The sequence below is a fragment of the Globicephala melas genome, chromosome 19, assembly GCF_963455315.2.
Source record: "Globicephala melas chromosome 19, mGloMel1.2, whole genome shotgun sequence".
NCBI classification, from domain to species: Eukaryota; Metazoa; Chordata; class Mammalia; order Artiodactyla; family Delphinidae; genus Globicephala; species Globicephala melas.
In genome coordinates, this window is record NC_083332.1 from 901,649 (window position 1) to 914,881 (window position 13,233).

Consider the following 13,233-nt stretch of genomic DNA (forward strand, 5'->3'; position numbering starts at 1 on the left):
CTTTTAAAGAGCATTTTTTTTCTCTCTTCCGATTACCTCAGCTATGTAACTGTACTCACTCAGGTTTGGTTTATTAGCCTCACAGCTGCATCGTCATTAACAAACTCCTACGTCCAATGGTAACTTCTAAGATTTTGTTTAAATGTCCTCTCAGAAGCTTTTGCCACAATTGACATTTTTATTCTTAATTTGAATTTGTTGGGTCCTCTTTTTCTCCCATCCCTGTAATATGGGACTGCTCAAGAGTTCAGTCATGTCTAAATTCTCAATCTTCACTCACATTCTATTGTGATTTCATACAGTTTCATGACTGTAAATAGCACTATAAGCCCCAAACTTGCAAGTGTACATGTCCATAACATACTTTACTTTGAAACTCCACAGTTATCTGTATAATAGACCTTTTCTTGGAATTCTAGTAGACATCACGAACTCAACATGTTAAAAAAAATTTATCCTGAGCTTTTTTCCAATCCTTCCTGGTCATAGCTTTCCCTATCTCAGTTGGTGCCAATTCCGTTCTTCCATTTGCTGAGGCAGACCAAAAATCTAGATATTATCCTTGATGCATTCTTTTTCTGACACTCCACATGCAGTCATAAGAAATCCTATTGGCTCTGCCCTCAAAATTTATCCAGAGTTTGACTACTTTCCATAACCACTTCTGCTACCAGCATGTTCAGAGCTAACATCCTTTCTTACCTGGATTTCTTCAATAGTAGTCTCTATGCTCCCACCCTTATTCTTCTGCAGTCTTTTCTCAGCTTACCAGACAACATGGCCTTTCAGCGGATGAGATAGAAAATGTCAGTCTTTTGGTCAAAATTCTGTAATGACTACCATTTTCCTAAGAGAAAATTCAAAATCCTTACCAGGACCCTTTGGAGCTTCATGTTCCTTTCTGACCTCTCTCTCTGTTTTGTTTATTTATTTGTTTTTGTTGTTCTTGTTGTTTTGGCTGCACCGCACTGCTTGTGGGATCTCAGTTCTCTGACCAGGGATTGAACCCAGGCCCCCTGAAGTGGAAGTGTGGAGTCCTACCCACTGAACAACCAGGGATTTCCCACTGACCTCATCTCTTAAACTTTCTGCCTCACTCAACTGGTTTCATGTACATGGGCACCTGAGTTTTCCTGGGACATGACATGACCCTGGCTGTTTCTTTTGCTTGGATCATATGCCCAAAATATTCACATGGATTATTCCTTCACCTCTTCAAGTGTTGTCTGAAATATCCAACTGTCAATGAGATCTTCCCTTACTAACATTTAATATTGCATCTCTTCCACTAATTGGGCTCCTTTTTTCTCCTAAGGTACCTTTATCTTATTACATATTGTATATTTTATTTTTTTAAAGTACTTTTTAAAAAATATATTTTATTTAATTTAGTTTGGCTGTGCTGGGTCTTAGTTGCAGCATACAGGATCTTTGTTGAGGCATGCAGACTTCTTAGTTGTGGCATGCAGACTCTTAGTTGCACGTGCAGGCAGGATCTAGTTCCCCGACCAGGGATCAAACCCAAGCCCCCTGCATTGGGAACATGGAGTCTTACCCACTGCACCACCATGGAAGTCCCTGTTTATTTTAATTATTATCAAATGTCCACCTTTCTTAGCTATCTTGGTTCTCTAATTATGAGTCTAATTTCCTGACATAGCTCACCTACTGAGAATAATGTGACATAATTTAGGTGCTTAACACATATTTATTGAGGCAACGAATATGGGTTTGACCCCCTTCTTCATATTCATTTCTAAGACTCTGGCAGTTTTTACTTAAGTGGTTTTTTCTTTTCCTCTCCCTTCCAGGCTATAATTTTGCAAGGTTTTCCAAAATGAAAACTGAATAATATTTAGTGGAAAAACTCCTCAGATTGGCCTTAAACAGAGCCAGACCTTTTGCACAGATTCCTTCTCTCACTACTCAGACCTCACCTGTCATTTTCACCTGATCTTTTCAGGCATGTCATATTTGGTGGTACCCAGCATTATGTCTTATTTCAGAACAATTTGCACATGCTTCTAATATTTAACCATGATAATACTTTTTGAAAACCTGTAATTTTGGAAGGAACAAAAGTTGTACATGAGGTGCCATACTGCATATTTATCCATGAATGATATCAGATATTGAGACAGTTTTGGTATATTGGAAGTCCGTAAGCTTCTCCTAATAATAGATATATATTTGCCTGCAAGGTGTTTTAATTGAAACTCTATTAAAAGTTGTTATTTTTGATGTCTGAATTTTTTTTTAATTATTTTATATTAGAATATAGTTGATTAACAATGTTGTGTTAGTTTCAGGTATACAACAAAGTGATTCAATTATACATATGTATGTATCTATTCTTTTTCAAATTCTTTTCCCATTTAGGTTGTTACAGAATATTGAGCAGAGTTCTCTGTGCTATATAGTAGGTCCATGTTGGTTATCTATTTTAAATATAGTAGTGTGTATATGTCAATCCCAAACACCCAGTTTATCACCACCACCACCACCACCCTGGCCATCTTTCCCCTTTAGTAACCATAAGTTAGTTTTCTTAATAGGTGAGTCTGTTTTCTATTTTGTAAATAAGTTCATTTGTATCTTTTTTTTTTCTTAGATTCTGCATATGAGTGATATCCTATGATATTTGTCTTTCTCTCTCTGACTAACTTCACTTAGTATGGTAATCTCCAGGTCCATCTGCGTTCTGAAATGGCATTGTTTCATTCTTTTTAATGGCTGAGTAGTATTCTATTGTATATATGTACCACATCTTCTTTATCCATTCTTCTATCAATGGGCATTTAGGTTGCTTCCATGTCTTGGCTGTTGTAAACAGTGCTGCAATGAACATTGGGGTGCATGTATCCTTTCAAACCATGCTTTGCTTCAAATATATGCCCAGGAGTGGAATTGCTGGATCATATGATAACTCTATTTTTAGTTTTTTAAGGAACCTCCATACTGTTCTCCATAGTGGCTGTACCATTCTATTGGGTTGGCCAAAAATTTCATTCCTGTTTTACAGAAAAACCCTAAAGAACTTTTTGGCCAACTCAATACATTCCCACCAACAGTGTAGGAGGGTTCAATAACAGTCTGAGTTTGATGACCTGGTGGTAATAGAAGTGAAAACTTGGTGAGAACTGTGAAATAACCCACAGAGTTGGGTCTTCTCTTCCCTACTTTACACCTCTGCCAGCATGGCTGACTAAGGTCAGCCTCTCCTGAGGTTGAAGGGATTCAGTATTTTTAATTTTGCTAAGGAAAAATGATGAGAAAAAATAATATTATTATAATCCAATGTGATATTATCTGAACATGAGAGGTTTTGAGATATGTTATACTCCAGAATAAACGGATAACAGAGCAAATGGAAAACAGACTCAACATGACTAATTATTAATATAAAAATTTTTTAAATAATAGTACAGAATATTAAAAAATTCTAGAAAAATGAGGAGGGTAATAGGAAAAAACCCCACAAGAACTAATCAAACAGCTACAAATGGACTGACTCACAGCTGAAATAATTTCGTCTATAATCCTGCTCCATCTCCCTCCAGCAACTGTTTATGCTAAGACAAACTCCAGAAGTCGTATCACTACATCCCTAAATACTTAAGTAAGGGAATTCCCTGGCCGTCCAATGGTTAGGACCCCACACTTTCTCTGCGGAGGGTGTGGGTTCAATCCCTGGTCAGGAAGCTAAGATCCTGCAAAACATGTGGTGTGGCCCCCCAAAAAAGAAAAAAAAACCCTTAAGTACATGTATCTAATAGACAAGGACTTTTTTAACTTAATTGTAGTATTTTATCATATGTAACTATAAACAATAATTCTTCCATATTATCCAGTACCAAACAGTATTCAAATATTCCTGAATGTTTATATTTTGACAGGTTCGTTTAAAGAAACATGAAATCATTTCTTATTTGTTATTATATTTTCTATCTCTTGATTTTATAATCTTCTATGGATAACTCCCTTTTTAAAATTATTTATTTATTTATTTTTGGCTGCGTTGGGTCTTCGTTGCTGTGTGCAGGCTTTCTTTTTAGTTGACGCAAGCAGGGGATATTCTTTGTTGCTCTGTGCAGGCCTCTCATTAAGGTGGCTTCTCTTGTTGCAGAGCACAGGCTCTAGGTGCGTGGGCTTCAGTAGTTGTGGCACATGGGCTCAGTAGTTGTGGTTCGTGGGCTCTAGATCGCAGGCTCAGTAGTTGTGGCACACGGGCTTAGTTGCTCCACGGCATGTGGGACCTTCCCAGACCGGGGCTCGAACCCACATCCCCTGAATTGGCAGGCGGATTCTTAACCACTGCACTACCAGGGAAGCCCAATAACTCCCTTTTATACATTAATTATTTTTGTTTGAAAGAGATCATAATCCATGTAGAATTTTCTGATACTCTGATTTGGCTTACTGTATTCTCATGATGTCTTTTAATGTGACCTCCCATGCTTAATATTTCCTGCAAAAAGGTAGTTATTTTAGAGATGAGATCAGATTCAGAATTATTCATTTTTCTCTTTTGTAGGATTATGATCAATGTAGTCAGTGTGTCAACTGCACCTGAGTCACTCTGTAATCTAAGAGCTTTAGCAGCCATTGATAATTATTACCTGTACCATCAATGTAGGTCATGGTTCTACCCTCCCTTTTCCTGTATTAGGTGGAACATGTTTTTTACAGACAAGAAAGGTATTGGAGGAGAAGTGCAGATAGAAAAAAAATATGCAAAAATATCTGGATTCGGGCTTCCCTGGTGGCGCAGTGGTTGAGAGTCCGCCTGCCAATGCAGGGGACACGGGTTCATGCCCTGGTCCGGGAAGATCCCACATGTCGCGGAGCGGCTAGGCCCATGAGCCATGGCCGCTGGGCCTGCGCGTCCGGAGCCTGTGCTCCGCAATGGGAGAGGCCACAACAGTGAGAGACCCACGTACCACAAAAAAAAAAAAACTGGATTCTTTTTATCTCTCCTTTCTCAGTGTGATGATTTGATCCTTTGCCATTCTCCAAACTGAGGGGTTTTTTTTTTTAGTAGTAGTAAATGTAAAGGATTTTTACAAATTTATTCTTTAATCCATTGTAGATGCAGTTGACCCTTAAACTGTGGGGGTTAGGGGTGTCGACCCCCTACACAGTCAAAAATTTGAGTGTAACTTTTGATTCCCCCAAAACGTAATTACTAATAGCCTACTCTTGACCAACACATATTTTCTATGTTATATGTATTTTATACTTAAGGGTAGAGAAAAGAAAATGCTGTTGAGAAAATCATAAGGAAAAGAAAATACATTTACAGCATTGTACTGTATTTATGGATGGCCAACAGGCATGTGAAAAGATGCTCAACATTGTTAATAATCAGAGAAATGCAAATCAAAACCACAATGAGATATCCCTTCACACCTGTCAGAATGGCTATCACCAAAAAGACCACAGGATTTCCCTGGTGGTGCAGTGGTTAAGAATCTGCCTGCCAGTGCAGGGGACACAGCTTCCAGCCCTGGTCTGGGAAGATCCCACATGCTGCGGAGCAGCTAAGCCGTGCACCACAACTACTGAGCCTGCACTCTAGAACCTGTGAGCCACAACTATGGAGCCCATGTACCACAACTACTGAAGCCCGAGCGCCTAGAGCCTGTGCTACACAACAAAGAGAAGCCACCAATGAGAAGCCCGCACACCTCAACGAAGAGTAGCCCCAGCTCGCTGCAATTAGAGAAAGCTCATGTGCAGCAAGAAAACCCAATGCAGCCAAAAACAAAACAAACAAACAAAAAACCCCACAAATAGCAAGGATGTGGAGAAAAGAGAACCCTCCTATGCTGTTAGCGGGAGTGTAAATTGGTGCAGCCACTGTGGAAAAGAATATGGAGGTTCCTCAAAATAACTAAAACTAGAACTACCATATGATCCAGCAATGCCACCCCTGGCTATTTATCCAAACAAACAAACAAAACCCCACTGGGCTTCCCTGGTGGCGCTAGTGGTTGAGAGCCTGCCTGCTAATGCAGGGGACACGGGTTCTAGCCCTGGTCTGGGAGGATCCCGCATGCCGCGGAGCGACTAGGCCCGTGAGCCACAAGTACTGAGCCTGCGCATCTGGAGCCTGTGCTCTGCAAAAAGAGAGGCCGCGATAGTGAGAGGCCCGTGCACTGCGATGAAGAGTGGCTCCCGCTTGCCACAACTAGAGAAAGCCCTCGCACAGAAACAAAGACCCAACACAGCAAAAATAAATTAATTAATTAATAAAGTGTCTCAGGTTGATGTGTTTAAAAAAAAAACCCACTAATTTGAAAAGATACATGTACCCCAGTGTTCATAGCAGCATTATTTACAGTAGCCAAGATATAGAAGCAACCTAAGCGTCCATCAAAAATGAGTAGATAAAGAAGATGTGGGATATATAAATGTATATATCTTTCATATATGTATTATATATATTATGTGTATATATTTAATAGAATAGAATACTACTCAGCCCTAAAAAGAATGGAGTTTTGCATATGCAACAACATGAATGGACTTGGAGTGTATTATGCTTAGTGAAATAATTCAAACAGAAAGGTAAATACTGTATGATATCACTTATATGTGGAATCTAAAAAAGAAGACAAACTGGTGAAGATAACAAAAAAGAAACAGGGACTTCTCTGGTGGTCCAGTGGTTAAGAACCTGCCTTCCAATGCAGGGGACTCAAGTTTGATCCCTGGTTGGGGAACTAAGATCCCACATGCCACGGGGCAACTAAGCCCGCTCATTGCAACTACTGAGCACTTTAGTCCACGTGCCGCAACTGCTGAGGTCTCAAGCCACAACTAGGACTTGATGCAGCCAAAAATTAAATCACTAAAAATATGTTAAAAAGACTCACAGATATAGAGTACAAACTAGTGGTTACTAGCGAGGAGAGCGAAGGGGAGGGGCAAGATAGAAGTAGGGGATTTAGACGTACAAACTACTACGTATAAAATAGGCTACAAGGATATATTGTACATAAGGAATATAGGCAACATTTTATAACTGTAAATGGAGTATAACCTTTAAAAAGTGTGAATCACTATGTTGTACACCTGAAACTTATTGTAAATCAGCTCTACCTTAATTAAAAAATAAGATAATGTGAAAAAGAAATTCATATTTATAGGTATAATAATTCATGTGTTAATAATAAAGCAGCAGTATGATTGCTTCATGATAGCCTAGCCTATACACTAATGAATGAATGATCATAACATTTTTATGGCATACAGTATTACAGTTCTATTCATACGAGTTACCTGTGATGACAGGTTGATATGCAGTTTCTCCAATTAAGAGAAAAGGAGAGAGATACCATATAATAATATAATTCTTTGAAAGCAAAGTTATAAAACAGTAAAAAACTAACACATTATTAATTTTATATTAAATATCACTCACCTTATTCCTATGTAAGGATGGGCTATCCACTTCAATACAAGTCTTTTTTTTTTTTTTTGGCTGCCCCACGCACCATGTGGGATCTTAGTTCCCTGACCAGGGATCGAACCCATGCCCCCTGCAGTGGAAGCGTGGAGTCCTAACCCTTGGACCGCCAGGGGATATCTCAATACAAGTCTTGAACACAGTGTTCTACATGATGAATACTTAGGCAATGATGATGATGACGCAAAAATTCTCATACAGTTCTTACCATACAGTTATTAGATTTTCACACAAAGACACACACACATACACAACAGATAAGTTTATTAACTGTAAGTGATGATTATTTACTGTTCACTAAGTGGAAGTGGATCATCATAAAGGTCTTCATCCTTGGTGTCTTCATGTTGAGTAGGCTGAGGAGGGGGAGGAAGAGTAGGGATCGGTCTTGCCGTCTCAGGGTGGCAGAGGTGATAGAGGTGGAGGAGGTGGAAGGGGAGGCTGGAGAGGCAGGCATGCTTGGTCGAACTTCACAGAAATACATAATTTCTGTCCAACTTCTTTACTTTTTCATTTCTTTAAAAATGTTTCTGTATGGTACCAATCCTTCTTCCACTGTCTGCCTTAGTTTCAGTGCCCGTATCATACAAGGGTCCATGTTGTAAAAGAAGTCAAAAGCAGTCTTGAATAGTCAGAACCCTTCTGCTAGATTGTCTAATGTCAATTTATTTTCAGGCCCTGATGCTTCTACATCATCTTCCTCGTCGTCTGGCACTGGTTCAGAAGCACTCGTCTCCATCAGGTCGTCTTCGTGAATTCCTCTGGTGTGGTGTTCAGTTAGCTCTTGAATTTCTCCAAGATCCACATCTTGAAACCCTTCACCTTCACACCCTTTTTTTGGTCAGATCCACAATCTCTTTCCTGGTTTCCTTGATTGGCTTTGTTTTATTTATTTTAACTTATTTATTTTATTTTTGGCTGTGTTGGGTCTTCATTGCTGCATGCGGGCTTTCTCTAGTTGCAGCGAGTGGGGGTTACTCTTCGTTGCGGTGCGCAGGCTTCTCATTGTGGTGGCTTCTCGTTGCAGAGCACGGGCTCTAGACACATGGGCTTCCGTTGTTGCAGCACGTGGGCTCAGTAGTTGTGGCGCACGGACTTAGTTGCTTTGCGGCATGTGAGATCTTCCTGGACCAGGGCTCGAACCTGTGTCCCCTGCATTGGCAGGCAGATTCTTAACCACTGCGCGACCAGGGAAGCCCAATTGGCTTTGTTTTAAATCCTGTGAAGTCATCTGGACACAGTTTTCTCCAGTATGAGTTTATTGTTTCAAGCTTTATGGCTTTCACAGCTCTTTCTATAGCAACAATAGCATCTTCAATGGTGTAAACCTTCCCAACTTCCATGATGATTTCTTTATCAGAATTCTCTTCCATAGCATTGATAATCTTTCCATAGAGTACTGTATGTAATGAGGCTTACAGGTTCTAGAGGCTGAATTAGAGGCATGTGTTTGGGGGCAAGTAGACCACTTTAAGGCATTTGGTGTTGAACTCATTGGCTTCTGTGTGACCAGGGGCATTGTCCAATTTAAAAGAACTCTGGGGCTTCCCTGATTATGAGGATGCAGCATGATTTATTCAGTCTCCCATTGATAGATACTACGTTGATTAATCTTTTTTATTATAAAACAATCGATACTAAATAGCTTTGTTATTACAAAAGACTTGCTCTTGTTGTTAAATTAAAACAATTTGCTATGTGAGCAAATCAATTTTCTGGTAGATTCAAATAAAATCAGTCTCTAACATACTTTCTAAATTGATGGAGTAGTTTCTACTAACATTACTTTGCATATTATCTTCATTCAGACTGGGTTGGGATCCTTGGAAATTCCTCACTCTTTATAGCTTTGTAACTCAAATTGGGGCATGGGTTGAGACCTCTGTGGGTCAGTTGGTCTTTGCTAGCAAGTTGGTTCTTTCTCTAAAGGGATCATCTACCAATGGCATGTTTTGGATTGAATGATGCTGGAAGTCAACATGTCTTCTGTTTACACAGAAAGAGCATGGAGCTTTCCCCCAGCATGACTTGCTTCCTGAGTAGTTTCTAGGCCATTAACCTTTGTCCCAGTACCTCTTTGGGGATCAAATTCTTAGCTCCATCCACTGAGTACATTGGCTTCTCCTATTTCCTCGACTGTATCCTGAAACTCCTGGTATATATTAACATTCCTGTGAGAGTAGAGAGGAGCAGAAACAGAAGTATGGGGGCGGGGGGAAACATATGCATATCTTCCTGGGATATTCCAGATAGATTGAGAGGAGATATCGTCTGTATCTGTGATATTGATGTAATGTGTTTGAGCCTTGCGGTCTGGGCTAATGACTCTATTGTCTTTGTTCTTTACAGATACAAGCAGTAAGTCCAATACATTCTCAGCAATAGACCTTCTTCTGGACCTTCCTATGAAGCCAGAACCACATGCACCATCCTGATCCTGGTGAGCATGTTTGGCTTTTTTACTTATTCACATCTATTTTGTCCTTTTAGATGGCCCTAGTTGTAAACCCAAACTGTTGGCTGATGAAAACGTTTCTTCACTTGCGTCTTTGTTTCTCAACATTTTGTCCCTTTGTGCTGGTTAGCAGTGAAAACCCTGTCTCTAAGTTCTGTTTGTGTGGTGGGTAAGGCAAACACCTTTTTTCCAAATACGGCCTCTGAGCTCAAAGTTCCCTCCAGGACATTCAATCGTGTATTTAATAAATTTTTCTTTTTATGTTTATAGTCTTATAAACTATGTCAGTTATTCTGTTGGGAATTTTGCATCCATTATTGAATAATAATTGAAATAACTCATAGTAGTTGTAGGACACAAAAGAAACTGTCGAGGAAAGGGGAACCCTTCCAAGGCCGAAGAGTGGGCTCTTGTCTTACACTAGGAAGTGAATTGTCCGAGGAGACACATGTGCTGACAAAGCAAGAGACTTTATTGGGAAGTGACGCCCGGGCAGAGAGCGGCAGGGTGAGGGAGCCCAGGAAGAACTGCTCTGCCATGTGGCTCACAGTCTCAGGTTTTATGGTGACGGGGTTAGCTTCCAGATTGTCTCTGGCCAGTCATCTCGCTTGGCCCATAGTCTGACTTAGGGTCCTTCCTGGTGGCTCACACATCTCTCAGCCAAGATGGATCCAGTGAGAAGGGCTCTGGGAGGTTGGTCGACTCCTCCCTCTTTTGGCCTCTCCCCGTTAGTTTTCGGGTTAGCTTTCTGCTGCCGCACCTTGTTCCTTATCAAAACCTCCTGTTGTGAGACAGCTCAGGCAAGCAGGCCTGGCCAAGGCAGGTGGTTTTGGTCACCAGTTCCCTAACGAAACTATTGTGTAAATAGTTATTCAAAGATGTTACTCTAAAGTAACGTATGGCTTTTTCAGGTTTTGGGAGTTTGATGGTAGAAATCCCATGCTGACTTGAATTTTTTTTTTTTTAATAACCCCAGTTCTTTGATTATTAAGGGAAGGGCTCTGAATCTGCTCCTTTATCTTTTTTTTTTTAATTGGAGTATAATTAGTTTACAATGTTGTGTTTCTGCTGTACAAGTGAGTCAGCTCTATGTATACATATATCCCCTCCCTCCCTCCCTCCTAGGTCCCGCCCATATAGGTCATCACAGAGCACCCTGTGCTATACCCTGTGCTATACCGCTGGTTCCCACAGCTATCTGTTTTACACATGGTAGTGTATTCATGTCAAACCTAATCTCTCCCAGTTCATCCCACCGTCCCCTTCCCCTTCTGTGTTCACACACCCATTGTCTATGTCTGCGTCTCTATTTGTGCCCTAGAATTATGTTCATCTGTACCATTTTTTTAGATTGCACATACATGCATTGATATACAATATTTGTTTTTCTCTTTCTGATTTCACTCTGTATGACAGACTCTAGGTCCATCCACATCTGTACAAATGACCCACTTTCATTCCTTGTTATGGCTGAGTAATATTCCATTGTGTGTGTGTGTGTGTGTGTGTGTGTGTGTGTGTGTGTGTGCCACATCTTCTTTATCCATTCATGGATAAAGTGTCAGTGGACACTTAGATTGTTTACATGTCCTGGCTATTGTAAATAGTGCTGCAATGAACATTGGGGTACATGACTCTTTTTGAATTATGGTTTTCTCAGGGTATATGCCCAATAGTGGGATTGCTGGGTCATATGGTAGTTGTAGTTTTAGTTGTTGTTTTTTTGTGTGTGTGGTATGCGGACCTCTCACTGTTGTGGCCTCTTCTGCTGTGGAGCACAGGCTCCAGATGTGCAGGCTCAGCGGCCATGGTTCACGGGCCCAGCCGCTCTGCGGCACGTGGGATCTTCCTGGACTGGGGCATGAACCCCTGTCCCCTGCATTGGCAGGCAGATTCTCAACCACTGTGCCACCAGGGAAGCCTGTAGTTTTAGTATTTTAAGGGACCTCCATACAGTATAGGAGGGTTCCCTTTTCTCCACACCCTCTCTAGCATTTATTGTTTGTAGATTTTTTGATGATGGCCATTCTGACCACTATGAGGTGATACCTCATCGTAGTTTTACTTGCATTTCTCTAATAATTAGTGATGTTGAGCATCTTTTCATGTATTTGTTGGTCATCTGTATGTCTTCTTTGGAGAAATGTCTATTTAGGTCTTCCACCAATTTTTTGATTGGGTTTTTTTTTGATATTGAGCTGCTTGAGTTGTTTGTATATTTGGAAGATTAATCCTTTGTCAGTTGCTTCATTTGAAAATATTTTCTCCCATTCTGAGGGTTGTCTTTTTGTCTTGTTTATGGTTTCCTTTGTTGTGCAAAAGGTTTTAAGTTTTATTAGGTCCCATTTATTTTTGTTTTTATTCTCAATACTGTAGGAGGTGGGTCAAAAATTTAGGTCTTTAATCTATTTTGAGTTTATTTTTGTGTATGGTGTTGGGGAGTGTTCTAATTTCATTATTTTACATGTAGCTGTCCAGTTTTCCCAGCAACTCTTATTGAAGAAGCCATCTTTGCTCCATTGTATATTCTGGCCTCCTTTGTCATAGATTAGGTGACCATAGGTGTGTAGGTGTATCTCTGAGCTTTCTATCCTGTTCCATTGATCTATATTTCTGTTTTTGTGCCAGTACCATACTGTCTTGATTACCGTAGTAGCCCTGTAGTGTAGCCTGAGGTCAGGGAGTCTGATTAATTTTTTGTTCTAATTCTGTGAAAAATGCCATTGGTAATTTGATAGGCGTTGTGTTGAATCTGTAGATTGTTTTGGCTAGTATAGTCATTTTTACAATATTGGTTCTTCCAATCCAAGAACATGGTATATCTCCCCATCTGTTTGTGTCATCTTTGATTTCTTTCATCAGTGCCTTATAGTTTTCTGAGTACAGGTCTTTTACCTCCTTAGGTAGGTTTATTCCTAGGTCTTTTATTCTTTTCGTTGCAATGGTAAATGGGAGTGTTTCCAAAATTTCTATTTCTGTGCATTAATTTTGCATCCTGCTACTTTACCAAATTCATTGATTAGCTCTAGTAGTTTTCTGGTGGCATCTTTAGGATTTTCTATGTACAGTATCATGTCATCTGCAAACAGTGACAGTTTTACTTCTGCTTTTCCAATTTGTATTCCTTTTATTTCTTTTTCTTCTCTGATTTCTGTGGCTAGAACTTCCAAAACTATGTTGAATAATAGTGGCAAGAGTGGACATCCTTGTCTTTTTCCTGATCTTAGAGGAAATGCTTTCAGTTTTTCACCATTGAGAATGATGTTTGCTGTGGGTTTGTCATATATGATTGTTATTATGTTGAGGT

The 13,233-nt window shown here is 40.0% G+C and overlaps 2 protein-coding genes across 2 annotated transcripts in view; one reads left to right on the top strand and one right to left on the bottom strand.

Annotated features, from left to right (window-relative positions):
* Positions 1-13,233, bottom strand: part of LOC115848016 (zinc finger protein 551) — a 97,889-nt gene that overhangs the window by 14,046 nt on the left and 70,610 nt on the right. The gene's annotated exons all lie outside the window — the stretch shown is intronic.
* Positions 1-13,233, top strand: part of LOC115847998 (zinc finger protein 211-like) — a 29,187-nt gene that overhangs the window by 6,676 nt on the left and 9,278 nt on the right. Inside the window, exon 2 of the mRNA XM_070044368.1 lies at positions 9,821-9,911. The gene's annotated coding sequence lies outside the window, so the exon portion shown is untranslated. The remainder of the gene's footprint in view (positions 1-9,820; positions 9,912-13,233) is intronic.